Here is a 15,425-nt window from a genome sequence, read left to right on the forward strand (position 1 = left end):
TCCCATAACAGGAATATGGAAATGATTAAACTTCAGTAGAAGGCACAAGGCAGACATTATGCCTGCACAAATAGACAAATAAACCAAGGAGGTCTTTACATGCCTCTTCATCCCACCCCTCCTTCCATCATCATGGTCCTCTCTCGCTCTATAACAGATCACACTGTAAGTAAAATCACTCAGAGGCTAGAATGGTAGTCCCAATGACGCAGACAGGCACAGCCAATGACGCAGGCAGGCACAGCCTGACACAGCAGAGCAACACACCTGGTCCTCATGCAGACAGCACCCTCTGCGACTTTGACGGAAATCATTCTATCCTACAGTCGAAACTGCCTGACTTGTAAATTTCAAGAAGGGAGACCCGAGTCAATCTATCTCCAATGTTACTCAGAAGAACTAACAATGATAATCCCTGAAGAAATAGGCTATACAGCTCTCTGTCTGTACGGCATGACTTTCCAATTATTTCTCAGCATTGCCTGAAATAACTTTAAATGTTTCATGTAGTGTTATTTTACTACCCATTTGATAACGTCTACATCCCAGCAGATCTGGTTGTTTTTATCAAAATGTCAAAAAACTAAAATCTGCTTTACCCAACTGTGTGGAGACCGAAGGGGCCCCCAGTGTTATGTAAGCCTGASACCAGGTTTGATCATTTATAAGTCTAAATTGAATTAATGATGATAGACACACAGGAAGTTTCTCTCGTTACATAGAGGCCCAAACCAGTTTTTGATTCAAAACACAATGATGAGTTCTATAACCAGTAATAAACCTAATGGCACAATGAAAAATAGCATCTAGTGGTTTAAGTGTAGATGCTGCTGCATGCATATAGATAATATCCCCATAATCTAAAATAAACGTAAAAATGGCGTGGACAATTTCCTTCCTATTAACAGAAGTCAGACCTTGAACTTAAACTTCTGTACCAGCTCAGTAACATGACAGTTTGTCATCAAGCCAGATACCAAGATATTTGTAGGATGGAAGGAAGTCAATTTGTGTAATATTCAAACTAGTCATTACAAATTCATTTAAATGTGGGTTATGGGTAGAGGTCGACCGATTAATCGGAATGGCCKATTTCAAGTTTTCATAACAATCGGAAATCGGTATTATTGGGCGCAGATTTGCCGTTTYTTTTTAACACCTTTATTTAATCTTTATTTAACAAGGCAAGTCAGTTAAGAACACATTCTTATTTTCAATGACGGCCTAGGAACGAGGCAGAACGACAGATTTTTAACCTTGTCAGCTCGGGGGATCCAATCTTGCAACCTTACAGTTAACTAGTCCAATGCTCTAACACTGATTACATTGCACTCCACGAAGGAGGCCTGCCTGTGCCGCGATGCAGAAGCTAAGGTAAATTGCTAGCTAGCATTAACGTATCTTATAAAAAACAATCAATCAATGACTGTCATTGCTCCAATATGTACTTAACCATAAACATCAATGCCTTTCTTAAAATCAATACACAAGTATATATTTTTTAAACCTGCATATTTAGCTAAAAGAAATCCAGGTTAGCAGGCAATATTAACCAGGTGAAATTGTGTCATTTCTCTTGCGTTCATTGCATGCAGAGTCAGGGTATATGCAACCGTTTGGCCGCCTGGCTCTTTGCGAACTAATTGCCAGACTTTTACGTAATTATGACAACATTTCAGGTTGTGCAATGTAACAGGAATATTTAGACTCATGGATGCCACCCGTTAGATAAAATACGGAACGGAATAAACGTTTGTTTTCGAGGTGATGTTTCCGGATTAGTCAAAGGTATTATGGTTTTAGAGAGAAATAGGCGACGCGTTATAATTCCTTGTAATAAACTTGCGGCTGAACTTGACGGGGTTCCATTCGTTATTTTTACCGTTATGTCTTCATAGAGGAATGTCTTGATCTACTTCAAATAAGGTCTGTGTTTCGTGCAGGCTTAAACCGCCTCGACGTTTTGATACCCGTGTAAACTCACTAGGATAAAGTAACGTTTGTCAACATATTTTCATAAATCCACTCTACAAAAAATTTTAGCTTCGCTTATATTTAGCCAATATTGATCAGAGTTACTTGTCCTATGGATATCTACACAGTTATAACATTGGCAAGGTGTGTAAGCCACACGAAACACAGAACTTATTTTAAGTGAATCTAAAAATATCCTATGGAATAAATGAAGGAACCGCTTTTCAGATTTGCTAGGTGTCATGGGAATTATGACTCGCACTTTAGTCGTCAATCTTACCATGCCCATTATTAAAATAGGATTTCCTGCATATAGAAATTCAAGTTTTTGTTTTCATCATTCATCACAGGTAACTTAAACTCTATTTTTACTCAAACAGTTGAGAGTATTTGTCTCCTAAGCAGACTCTTCAGTATCATTGTCACTTCAGAGCTGGTGTGTGTGTATTTATGTATTATATTAAGTTAAAATAAAAGTGTTCATGTTCATTCAGTATTGTTGCAGTTGTCATTATTACAAAAATGTGTGTGTATGATATATAATATATATATATATATTATAATAAAAAATAAAAAAAAAGTCGGCCGATTAATCGGTATCGGCTTTTTTTGTCCTCCAATAATCGGTATCGGCGTTGAAAAATCAGAATCGGTCGACCTCTAGTTATGGGACCTACAATCTATATAAAAAACATTGGTAATGCATCACAAATATATATCCGATTGATTAACATTAAGAATACCATTTACAGATAGAAAATAACGTAGTTGTTTGTGGACCAATGATTCTATTATTTTTGCAAGACAAAGGAGCTGGAAATGGGCCGATAACTAACGAGATCACTACTATCCCCGCACTTATGGAGTTGTAGCACAAAAGTTGCTTTCCACTCTTTTTGAAAATSTCCTGATACTAAAGTTACATTTTAAAAAATGTGTTACTGAGCCAGCAATGAGGGGCGCTGCATATTAAGCAAAGACGGGTCCAAATTGTCAGCCCCTAATGACTTCTTGATGTCAATAGCAAATAAGGCAGCAAGAACTTCTGTTTCTGTGAGTTGCCAAAAMGACTACCACTTCCCAAGTCATGTGAGGTTGACTGATCCATCGAGGCAACAAAGCTGTATGTGGGAAAAACAGGAAACCAGCTCAGATAAAATGCTAATTAAAAGYGTCAGAAATCGTAACTTTTTCAGTAATGACGGAGTCTAAAACTACTTGCTTAGGCCGGAAAGTAGAGGAAYTACCCGGCTTCRGTGAATGAACAGTTTTCCAAAATTTTGAGGGATCACTAACAGTCTGCCATAGCGCTAAGGAAGTACTTTGATTTGGCCTGTTTAACTGAGGCAGTGCACATACACCATATATACAAAAGTATGTGGACACCCCTTCAAAATTGGTGGATTTGGCTATTTCAACCACACCCATTGCTGACAGGTGTATAAAATTGAGCACAACCATGCAATTTCCATACACAAACATTGGCAGTGGAATAGCCTTATTGAAGAGCTCAGTGACTTGCAAGGTGGCACCATCATAGGGTGCCATCTTTCCAACAAGTCAGTTCGTCAAATTTCTGCCCTGCTAGAGCTGACCCGGTCAACTGTAAGTGCTGTTATTGTGAAGTGGAAACGTCTAGGAGCAAAAACAGCTCAGCCGCGAAGTGGTAGGCCACACAAGTTCACAGAACGAGATAGCCGATTACTGAAGTGCATAGCACTTACAAATCATCTGTCCTCGGTTGCAACACTCACTACTGCGTACCAAACTGCCTCGAAGCAACGTCAGCACAAGAACTGTTCGTTGGGAGCCTCATGAAATGGAGTTCCATGGCYGAGCAGCTGCACACAAGCCTAAGATCACCATAAGCAATGCGAAACGTCAGCTGGAGTGGTGTAAAGCTCGCCGCCATTAGACTCTGGAGTCATGGAAACGCGTTCTCTGGAGTGATGAATCACGCTTCACCATCTGGCAGTCCGCCGGATGAATCTGGGTTTTCGGATGCCAGGAGAATGCTACCTTCCCAATGCATAGTACCAACTGTAAAGTTTGGTGGGAGGAGGAATAATGGTCTGGGGCTGTTTTTCATGGTTCAGGAAAGGCCACCTCAATTCCAGGGAAGGGAAATCGTATGCTACAGCATACAATGACATTCTATACTGAACAAAAATATAAACGCAACATGTAAAGTGTGTTGGTCCCATGTTTCATGAACATAAATAAATTGCAAATGTTTTCGATATGCACAGAAACCTTATTTTCCTCAAATTCTGTGGACAAATGTGTTTACATCCCTGTTAATAAGCATTTCTCCTTTGCCAAGATAATCCATCAAACTGACAGGTGTGGCATATCAAGCAGCTGATTAAACAGCATGACTATTACACAGGTGCACCTTGTGCTGGGGACAATAAAAGGCCACTAAAATGTGCAGTTTTGTCAAACAACACAATGCCACAGATCTCTCAAGTTTTAAGGGAGAGTACAATTGGCATGCTAACTGCAGGAATGTCCACCAGAGCTGTTGAATGGGGAATTGAAGAATTTCTCTACCATAAGCCACCTCCAACATAATTTTAAAGAATTTGKCAGTACATTCACCTGGCCTCACAACCGCAGACCACATGTAACCACGCCAGACCAAAACCTCTACATATGGCTTCTTCACCTGCAGGATCGTCTGAGGGGGGGATGTGATGAGGAGTACTTGTCTGTAATAAAGCCCTTTTGTGGGGAAAAACTAATTCTGATTGGCTGGGCATGGCTCCCCAGTGGGCGTGCCTATGCCCTCCCAGGCCCACCCATGGCTGCGCCCCTGCCCAGTCATGTGAAATCCATAGATTAGGGCCTAATTTGTTCATTTCAATTAACTGATTTCCTTATATGAACAGTAACTCAGTAAAATCATCTAAATTGTTGCATGTTGCGTTTATATTTTGTCCAGTATAGATAATTCTGTGCTTCCAACTTAGCGGCAACAGTTTGGGGAAGGCCCTTTCCTGTTTCAGCATGACGATGCCCCCGTGCACAAAGCAAGGTCCATACAGAAATGGTTTGTCGAGATCGGTGTAAAAGAACTTGACTGGCTACACCGAGTCCTGACCTCAACTCCATCGAACACCTTCGGGATGAATTGGAACGTCGACTGCGAGCCAGGCCTAATTAACAAAGATCAGTGCCCGACCTCACKAATGCTCTTTCGGTTGAATGGAAGCAAAGCCCCGCAGCAATGTTCCAACATCTAGTGGAAAGCCTTCACAGAAGAGTGGAGGCTGTTATAGCAGCAAAGAGGGGACCAACTCCATGTTAATGCCCATCATTTTAGTATGAGACATTCGATGAGCAGGTGTCCACATCATTTTTGTCAAGTAGTGTATTTCTCAATTGCCTAAATAGCTAATGAGCCAGTTAGTCTAGCCTTGGCCCAGACTTGATTTCTTATCAAGAGGCGGTCAGAGTACAGGACAGTACCATGGAATAGTTTGTTTTTTGACTCTGAATCGCTTGAAAGGAGCATGTTTATCAACCAGAGGTAAAAATGGATGAGAAAAATTAAAGTGGCAAAACAGTGTCTGGTATGCAGCTAGTATAAAAAAGCTCTGCATAACAGATTATGAAGGAATGCCAGGGGTGAGAATTTCCACTTACACAGTAGACCACAGCAATAAATATAAATATTTTGGATATGGACACTTTTAAGAAAGCCTTATGACATAAAAGAAGGTCTTACATAAATAGCCCCTTTTTTCCCCCCATCACATCTGAAAATGAGGTAGTCCGCAATGGCAACGTCCTTATCCATAATCAAATTATTCAGCCAGGTCTGTGAGATAAGCAGAACTTCTGGGCTAGTGTCATGCACCCAGACATCCATCCAGAAAGTCCAGTTTAGACATCAGGCTTCACACATTTATATGTAACAGTCCAAGCCCTCTGCGGGGCTTGAAAACAGCAGGAGTATCCATGGTGACAAGAGTCAATCAAACTGGATGAGATAGCCACAATAGGCTTCCTGATTGGATTCAAAGATGCAGAGCTAATAGCAGAATTCAGGTAAATGTGCACAAGATTACTATGGACAATACCCCTACGCTTGTGGACACATGTAGCAAAACATTAGCTTGATATAAAACTATTAATAGCATAGGTGGAGCTAGCAATAGTTSCTTAAGGCAGCTAACGGAGCTATCAACGGAAATGTAATTAACAGGCACAGAATGGCTATTTACAATACCCTATAAACATGGGACGCTGTGGTGGAATTATATCGCTGCGATTTAATGAGAGTAGAAACATTTGAGGAGCTAAAGGCAATGACAAGTCAAAATCATGTATTTCRTGACATTTGTTGATACTTCGATTAAACCAGATCAAAGTATAATAAACAAAGTATGAAAAATGACCGTTGCTTCTACATTGATAAAGTGTGATCATAAAAAGTTACTGATCCTTGCCCATGTCAAACATTTGGATTCAGGAGGCGGGATTATTAAGGGGGATATGGTGACGTCACTCTAACTCATTTTAATACACCAATGGTAACATGATAGTCGCTTACCTAATTTAAGTACCGGCTTGCAACCAACATTGGAGAAGGCATGTTTGCGGAAGGGCGTGGTTAATATAGCTAGATAGCTACTCTACTGGTGCCAAAATTTTACTGTAGGGTGTCAGCAAATATAATTAAAAGTTTACACTATTCACCTCTGGCAAAGATACTTAAGACATGCCAAATGGGAGATGTTTATTTTTTTTAAATGCATTGATGCAATTTCAATGTTGTTTGAGTTTCTTTRTGTTTCACGAAATTTGCTTGAAAGGATTTTACTGCATCCAAGTTTCTTGACATAGGCGTTTCAAAGAGCTGTCAGCCAAGATTCCTGCCCCGTCAGCCGGTCTTTTCAAACATCCTGGTAGTTAGCTATGAGAGATAAAGTACTTTTTCTCGGGGGGAAATATTATGGGTGATATTTAGTCACTCAAAAGGCTATTTTACATGGAAATCAGCATTACTGTTCAGGACTTTTAAAAAGACAAAAAAACAAGCTGAAAAACTTAGGCATATACATTTACATTTAAGTCATTTAGCAGACGCTCTTATCCAGAGCGACTTACAAATTGGAAAGTTCATACATATTCATCCTGGTCCCCCCGTGGGGAATGAACCCACAACCCTGGCGTTGCAAGCGCCATGCTCTACCAACTGAGCCACACGGGACCATATCAAGTAGGCTAGGACAGTGAAATATATGCAGTGAAATATATGCTATGTGGATAAAACGTGCTCCCTCACGTTTTATCCACATATCCCTTTGGAATTCATACTCAACACTGCATATCTCCAGCAATGGATAAAAGCCACTCGTACACCAGCAGGTGTGCCATGAAGCTAAAAGAACAGAGACAGACAGCCAGAGATCAGAGCGCAACGTGTGCAGGGGAAGGCCTATTCAGTAAGGAAATCAGCTTTGCTAGACTGCCATCTAGAGGCATGAAGAAATTAGAATCCAAAACACCAAACAAGAGAGAATGCTGTTGTGTAGGCCTACAGAGTAGCCTATGGTTATAGATGCTAAACTCACTCAGTACAAAGAAGTGATAAAGATCATACAGCAGCATATTGCAACGCGTTTTAAACTAACCCAAGCTGAATCTCAATAGCCTTTCCTCGACTCCTTCTCCAAACCTTCACTCACTTCCTACTCAGTCAGATGGAAGTGAGAAGAGGATCCAAGGAGAGGAAACAAGTATAAGAGGAAACATGCTTGTTAGCAATGAGTCATATCTGAAAAATGCATTTAAATTCACTGCCAAAAGAACACATTAGAACACATTTATTTACTTATTTTTTAGAGAAGAAAACAATTGAGATGGAAAAGCGTATCCAGTGTAAACTTAAATGACAAAATCCAGATAATGTAGAAGATAAATGGACCTATACATTTTTAAGTAAGAGTATCTTTGAAAGAAAAAGAAAAKAAMAGCTAGACAGTCAGAGAATTTAAAATAAAATCTGCATTCAGGAGTATTTTTATCATGAATTGGGCCCCCACAGATTTTGTTATGTTTGAGTCACTCGGAATGCAAAATGTGTAGAATTGCAGGGAATTAGCTTTAAACAGCTACAATGTTAGCCATAAGATTCCGATCTTACGCTCGCCGTAATTAGGTTGTCATTATGGGGTGTTATGTGTAGATTGATAAGGAAAATGTTCTATTTAATCCATTTTAGAATAAAACATAACAAAATCTGAAAAAAGTCAAGGGGTCGGAAATACGTTCCGAATGTACTGTATACACACACACACACACACCTGGCAAGTGTCTACACTGACATTATCAACCTCTCCCTGACCAAGTCTGTAATACCTACATGTTTCAAGCAGACCACCATTGTCCCTGTGCCCAAGAAAGCAAAGGCAACCTGCCTAAATTATTACCACCCCATAGGAGTGTGGTGCAGGGACAACAACCTCTCCCTCAACATGAGCAAGACAAAGGAGATGATTGTGGACTTCAGGAAAAGGAGGGTCGAACATGCCCCAATTCACATCAACGGGGCTGTAGTGGAGCGGGTCGACAGTTTCAAGTTACTATGGTCCAAACACACCACGAAAGTCGTGAAGAGGGCACGACAACGCCTTTCCCCCTTCAGGAGACTGAAAAGATTTGGTATGGGTCCCCAGATTAGAGGTCGACCAATTAATCGGAWTGAGCGATTAATTAGGGCCAATTTCAARTTTTCATAAGAATCAGYAATCGGCAATTTTGGATGCCGATTATGGCTGATTATATTGCAATCCACGAGGAGACTGCGTGGCAGGCTGACCACCTGTTACGCGAGTGCAGGCAGCAAGGAGCCATGGTAAGTTGCTAGTTAGCATTAAACTTATCTTATAAAAAACAATCAATCTTAACTAATTCAATAGTTAACTACACATGGTTGATGATATTACTAGTTGAACTAGCTTGTCCCGCGTTGCATATAATCAATGCGGTGCCTGAAATTGGGTCACTTCTCTTTCTTTCAGAGTAAGCAGAGTCAGGGTATAATGCAGCTGTTCGGGTCGCCTGGCTCGTTGCGAACGGTGTGAAGACCATTTCTTCCTAACAAAGACCGTAATTCATTTGCCAGAACTTTACATAATTATGACATAACATTGAAGGTTGTGCAATGTAACTGCAATATTTAGACCTAGGGTTGCCACCCGTTCGATAAAATATGGAACGGTTCCGTATTTTACTGAAAGAATAAACGTTATGTTTTCGAAATTATAGTTTCCGGATCTGACCATATTAATGGCCTAACGCTTATATTTCTGTATGTTTATAATATTATAATTAAGTAAATTATTTGATATTTGATAGAGCAGCCTGACTGAGCGGAGGTAGGCAGCACCATGCTCGTAGGCATTCATTCAAACAGCAATTTCCCCCGTTTACCAGCAGCTTTTYGCAAAACTTGAAGCAAAGCGCAATACTATAGTGCCTATAAGCACATCCAATATTCAAAGGTCTATGAAATACAAAAGGTATAGAGAGAAAAAGTCCTGTAATAACTACAACTTCTTAATTGGGAATATTGAAGACTCATGTTAAAAGGAACGACCAGCTTTCATATGTTCTCCTGTTCTGAGCAAGGAACTTAAACGTTAGGTTTTTTACATGGCACATATTGCACTTTTACTTTCTTCTYCAMCACTTTGTTTTTGCATTATTTAAACCAAATTGAACATGTTTCATTATTTATTTGAGACTAAATTGATTTTATTGATGTATTATATTAAGTTAAAATAAAAGTGTTCATTGTTTATTCAGTAATGTTGTAATTGTCATTATTACAAATATATATAAAAATTGGCCTATTAATCGGTATCGGCTTTTTTTGGTCCTCCAATAATCGGTATCGGCRTTGAAAAATCATAATCAGTCGACCTCTACCCCAAATCCTCAAAAAGTTCTACAGCTGCAACATCAAGAGCATCCTGACTGGTTGCATCACTGCCTGATACGGCAATTACTCGGCCYCCGACCAGAGGGTAGTGCGTACGGACCAGTACATCACTGGGGCTAAGCTGCCTGCCATCCAGGATCTCTACACCAGGCGGTGTCAGAGGGAGGCCCTAAAAATTGTCAAAGRCCCCAGCCACTCCAGTCATATTCTCTCTACTACCGCATGGCAAGCGGTACCGGAGTGCCAAGTCTAGGACACATCAGGAAATCAGGAAATCAGATTTCACCATTTAAATTAGTGATGCACTGCAATGACATTTTTGGCCGATACCGATATCCGATATATTCCTTGCCAAAACTAACGATACCGATATTGAACAGCCTTTTAAGCATTCAAATACAGTTAAATAGTTAACACACACACACGCAGTGGTCTAAGGTACTGCATCTCAGCGCAAGAGGTGTAATAAAGTCCCTGGTTCGAATGCAGGCTCTCTCACATCCGGCCGTGATTGGGAGTCCMATAGGGCGGCGCACAATTGGCCCAGTGTCGTCCGGGTTGGCCGCCATTGTAAATATGAATTTGTTCTCTAGTGACTTACCTAGTTAAATAAAGGTTACACACGCACCACACTGACCAAAAAGGTATTTTGTTGGCATTTACCTACCATTTACCTATGTCCCCATTACCAGTAAAACTTCATCAAAACCTATTTCTTTCACTTACTTGCTGTGCTGTTTCGTTGTTCATTTGTCATTTCATTCTCAACCAGGATTTCATCATACATTGCCTTGCAAAAGCATTCATCCCCCTTGGCTTTTTTCCTATTTAGTTGCATTCCAACCTGTACCTTAAATTGATTTTTATTTTTATTTCATGTGATGGACATACACAAAATAGTCAAAATTGGTGACATGAAATGCCCCAAAAAATTGTTGTTTCAAAAAATTCTAAAAAATACAAAACTGAAAAGTGGTGTGTGCGTGCATATGTACAGTTGAAGTCGGAAGTTTACATACACTTAGGTTGGAGTCATTAAAAATTGTTTTTCAATCACTCCACAAATTTCTTGTTAACAAACTATAGTTTTGGAAACTCGGTTAGGACATCTACTTTCTGCATGACACAAGTAATTTTTCCAACAATTGTTTACAGACAGGTTATTTCTCTTATAATTCCCTGTATCACAATTCCAGTGGGTCAGAAGTTTACATACACTAAGTTGACTGTGCCTTTAAACAGCTTGGAAAATTCCAGAAAATGATGTCATGGCTTTAGAAGCTTCTGATAGGCTAATTGACATCACTTGAGTCAATTGGAGGTGTACCTGTGGACATATTTTAAGGCCTACCTTCAAACTCAGTGCCTCTTTGCTTGACATCATGGGAAAATCAAAAGAAATCAGCCAAGACCTCAGAAAAAAGAATTGTAGACCTCCACAAGTCTGGATCATGCATTTCCAAATGCCTGAAGGTACCACGTTAATCTGTACAAACAATAGTAGGCAGGTATAAACACTATGGGACCACACAGCCATCATACCGCTCAGGGAGGAGACGCGTTCTGTCTCCTAGAGATGAACGTACTTTGATGCGAAAAGTGCAAATCAATCCCAGAACAACAGCAAAGGACCTTGTGAAGATGCTGGAGGAAACAGGCACAAAAGTATCTATAGCCACAGTAAAACGAGTCCTATATCGACATAACCTGAAAGGCCGCTCAGCAAGGAAGAAGCCACTGCTCCAAAACCGTCATAAAAAAGCCAGACTACGGTTTACAACTGCACATGGGGACAAAGATGGTACTTCTTGGAGAAATGTCCTCTGGTCTGATGAAACAAAAATAGACCTGTTTGGCTGTAATGACCATCGTTATGTTTGGAGGAAAAAGGGGGAGGCTTGCAAGCCAAAGAACCCCATCCCAACCATGAAGCACGGGGGTGGTAGCATCAAGTTGTGGGGGTGCTTTGCTGCAGGAGGGACTGGTGCACTTCACAAAATAGATGGCATCATGAGGCAGGAAAATTATGTGGATATATTGAAGCAACATCTCAAGACATCAGTCAGGAAGTTAAAGCTTGGTCGCAAATGGGTCTTCCAAATGGATAATGACCCCAAGCATACTTCCAAAGTTGTGGCAACATGGCTTAAGGACAACAAAGTCAAGGTATTGGAGCTGCCATCACAAAGCCCTGACCTCAAYCCTGTAGAAAATGTGTAGGCAGAACTAAAAAAGAGGGTGCGAGCAAGGAGGCCTACGAACCTGACTCAGTTACACCAGCTCTATCAGGAGAAATGGGCCAAAAATCACCCAACTTATTGTGGGAAGCTTGTGGAAGGCTACACGAAACGTTTGACCCAAGTTAAACAATTTAAAGGAAATGCTACCAAATACTAATTGAGTGTATGTAAACTTCTGACCCACTGGGAATGTGATGAAAGAAATTCAAGCTGAAATAAATCATTCTCGCTACTATTATTCTGACATTTCACATTCTTAAAATAAAATGGTGATCCTAACTGACCTAAGACAGGGATTTTTTTCTAGGATTAAATGTCAGGAATTGTGAAAAACTGAGTTAAAATGCATTAGGCTAAGGTGTATGTAAATTTCCGACTTCTACTTTATTCACCCCTTTTGCTATGAAGCCCCTAAATAYGATCTGGTGAAACAAATTACCTTCAGAAGTCACATAATTAGTTATATAAACTCCACCTGTGTGCAATCTAAGTGTGACATGATCTGTCAAATGATCTCAGTATATACACCTGTTCTGAAAGGCCCCAGAGTCTGCAACACCACTAAGCAAGGGGCACCACCAGAAGTATAGAAGTACAGATCAGGGTTGGGTTATAAAAAAAATACCAGAAACTTTGAACATGCCACGGAGCACCATTAAATCCGTTATTAAAAAATTGAAAGAATATGGCACCACAGCAAACCTGCCAAGAGAGGGCTGCCCACCAAAACTCACAGACCAGGCAAGGTAGGCATTAATCAGAGAGGCAACAAAGACACCAAAGATAACCCTGAAGGAGCTGMAAAGCTCCACAGCGGAGATTGGAATATCTGTCCATAGGACCACTTTAAGCCGTAAAAAAGTAAAAAATAAGCAAACACGTTTGGTGTTCGCCAAAAGGCATGTGGGAGACTCCCCAAACATATGGAAGAAGGTACTCTGGTCAGACGAGTCTAAAATTGAGCTTTTTGGCCATCAAGGAAAATGCTATCTCTGGCGCAAACCCAACACCTCTCATCACCCCGAGAACACCATTCCAAGAGTGAAGCATGGTGGTGGTAGCATCATGCTGTGGGGAAGTTTGTCATTGGCAGGGACTGGGAAACTGTTCAGAATTGAAAAAATAATTGATGGCGCTAAATACAGGGGCATTTTTGAGGGAAAYCCGTTTCAGTCTTCCAGGGATTYGAGACTGGGACGGAGGTTCACCTTYCAGCAGGACAACGAACCTAAGCATACTGCTAAAGCAACACTTGAGTGGTTTAAGGGAAAATATTTAAATGTATTAGAATGGCCTAGTCAAAGCCAGATCTCAATCCAATTGAGAATCTGTGTTATGACTAAAAGATTGCTGTACACCAGCGGAACCCATCCAACTTGAAGGAACTGGAGCAGTTTTGCCTTGAAGAATGGGCAAAAATCCCAGTGGCTAGATGTGCCAAGCTTATAGAGACATACCCCAAGAGGCTTGCAGCAAAAGGTGGCTCTACAAAGTATTGACTTTGGGGAGGGGGGGTGAATAGTTATGCGCGCTCAAGTTCAGTTAGTGCGTCTTATTTCTTGCTTGTTTTACAAGAAAAAATATTTTGCATCTTCAAAGTGGTAGGCATGTTTTGTAAATCAAATGAAACAAACCCCCCAAAAATCTATTTTAATTCCAGGTTGTGAGGCAACAAAATAGGAAAAATGCCAAGGGGGTGAATACTTTCGCAAGCCACTGTACATGTCAAGCAGTGAAGTTTCAGCTCTGTCTGTCCGTGACCTCTCTTCCTTAGTGCGCACTGTCACTGTGTCCATTTCCATCTTGTCCAGCTGTGTATGTAACATTTCACGTAAACCCCTGTTTGTCTGCATCGAAATAGCGGTCCTTGTACTTAGCATCGAGCATGGTAAAGAGGCTCAGAAAATGCCACCGAATCGCTTGTTTTTAGCCTGTGTCGGCAGTTTTGTTGAGCAAAGTTACCGGAGTTACACAGTAATAATGTCACTGCTATTAGCTTCACGACACAATATGGAACGCCGTTTGGGTCTTTGATTGTCAAAAAATAAATGCCAAATAACACAATTTGACACGTCAAATAACACAGTTCTATTATAGAATGTTATGTGTTCTGAATTTGCATGTGCAAGCCAAGCGCCACCACTACTATCAGTAGCACTGTCAAAGCTGTACAAAAAAGTCTGCAAACAAGCAAACACCGGCCACGAACGACGAGTTTACAATRCCGAGTTGGTAATAAAGCATTATTTGTTCGACCGCAACTTCTGGGGTAGCTAGCTAGCTTCAGCTTGCTAGCACCAATACAACCAGCATGAAAACAATGACCAGTAGAAACTGCAGTCATTTTCACTATTTTTTTTAGCAATGATTTAGCAATCCTAGTGAGTAAGTATTAGCTATACTTGTTGTTTGCCTATTGAAATTGAACTTCAGTTCATGAAAATAAATAGCAGCCAGCTACTTAACCCTGTTGCCCAAAGCTAACGTTATAAGCAGCCAGCTTGCTTCATCTGGCTAGTGAGGCTCAACCGGACCGGGTTATGTGTTGTGAAAATAGCCRCAATAAGGATTAAGCACAATAGTGGAATTTGTGGTTTGCCTTCAAAATAAAAGGTACCTCTTTGAAAGTGATGGTTACAATTGGAGGAATCATGCCATATTTATACTAGATAATGTTAAACAAGGTTGAAATGTGAAGCAATGAAATGGGGTGCAATGAAATGGGKTATCAGTCTACTCAATACCCAATATTTTTTTCGCCAACATCCTCMTCAGAGTTAWCAGACTCCAAAACATCCACGCKGTATTGTTTTTCCTCRAGAATAGTGTTCAATACACWTAGGTTGACAATAAATGTGGCTCAATTCACAGTTGTTTCAGAGTCCCGCAATTAGAGCTACTGGCACTAATGTCCTCTGGGTGCCACTGAGTAAMCCCATGTCATTGAGCCACAATCCATAGGTAAGGCTGTACATTGAAACAAGTATGCCCCCAATGCAATTCTAAAGTATTATACATCCAGTGTGATTACAACAGATTTTTGTGAAATTAACAAACTATTGTCTTTATTTGATTTTATATAACATTCCAACTTTGTTTAGCATGATCTATTCAATTATGGCATAATTCTACTGTCAATKACATACTTKTATTTTGAAGGCYAACCGCAAAGTCCACTATTGTGGCTAATCCTTATTGTGGCTAGCTTCACAGATGGGTCCGACCATTAATCAAATAAGAAATGTCTTATAAATTAG

The 15,425-nt window shown here is 40.4% G+C and overlaps 1 protein-coding gene across 1 annotated transcript in view; it reads right to left on the bottom strand.

Moving 5' to 3' along the window:
• Positions 1-15,425, bottom strand: part of ipo11 (importin 11) — a 245,206-nt gene that overhangs the window by 227,235 nt on the left and 2,546 nt on the right. The window lies entirely within an intron of this gene.

This window comes from Salvelinus sp. IW2-2015, linkage group LG15 (assembly GCF_002910315.2).
Source record: "Salvelinus sp. IW2-2015 linkage group LG15, ASM291031v2, whole genome shotgun sequence".
In the NCBI taxonomy this organism is placed as follows: Eukaryota; Metazoa; Chordata; class Actinopteri; order Salmoniformes; family Salmonidae; genus Salvelinus; species Salvelinus sp. IW2-2015.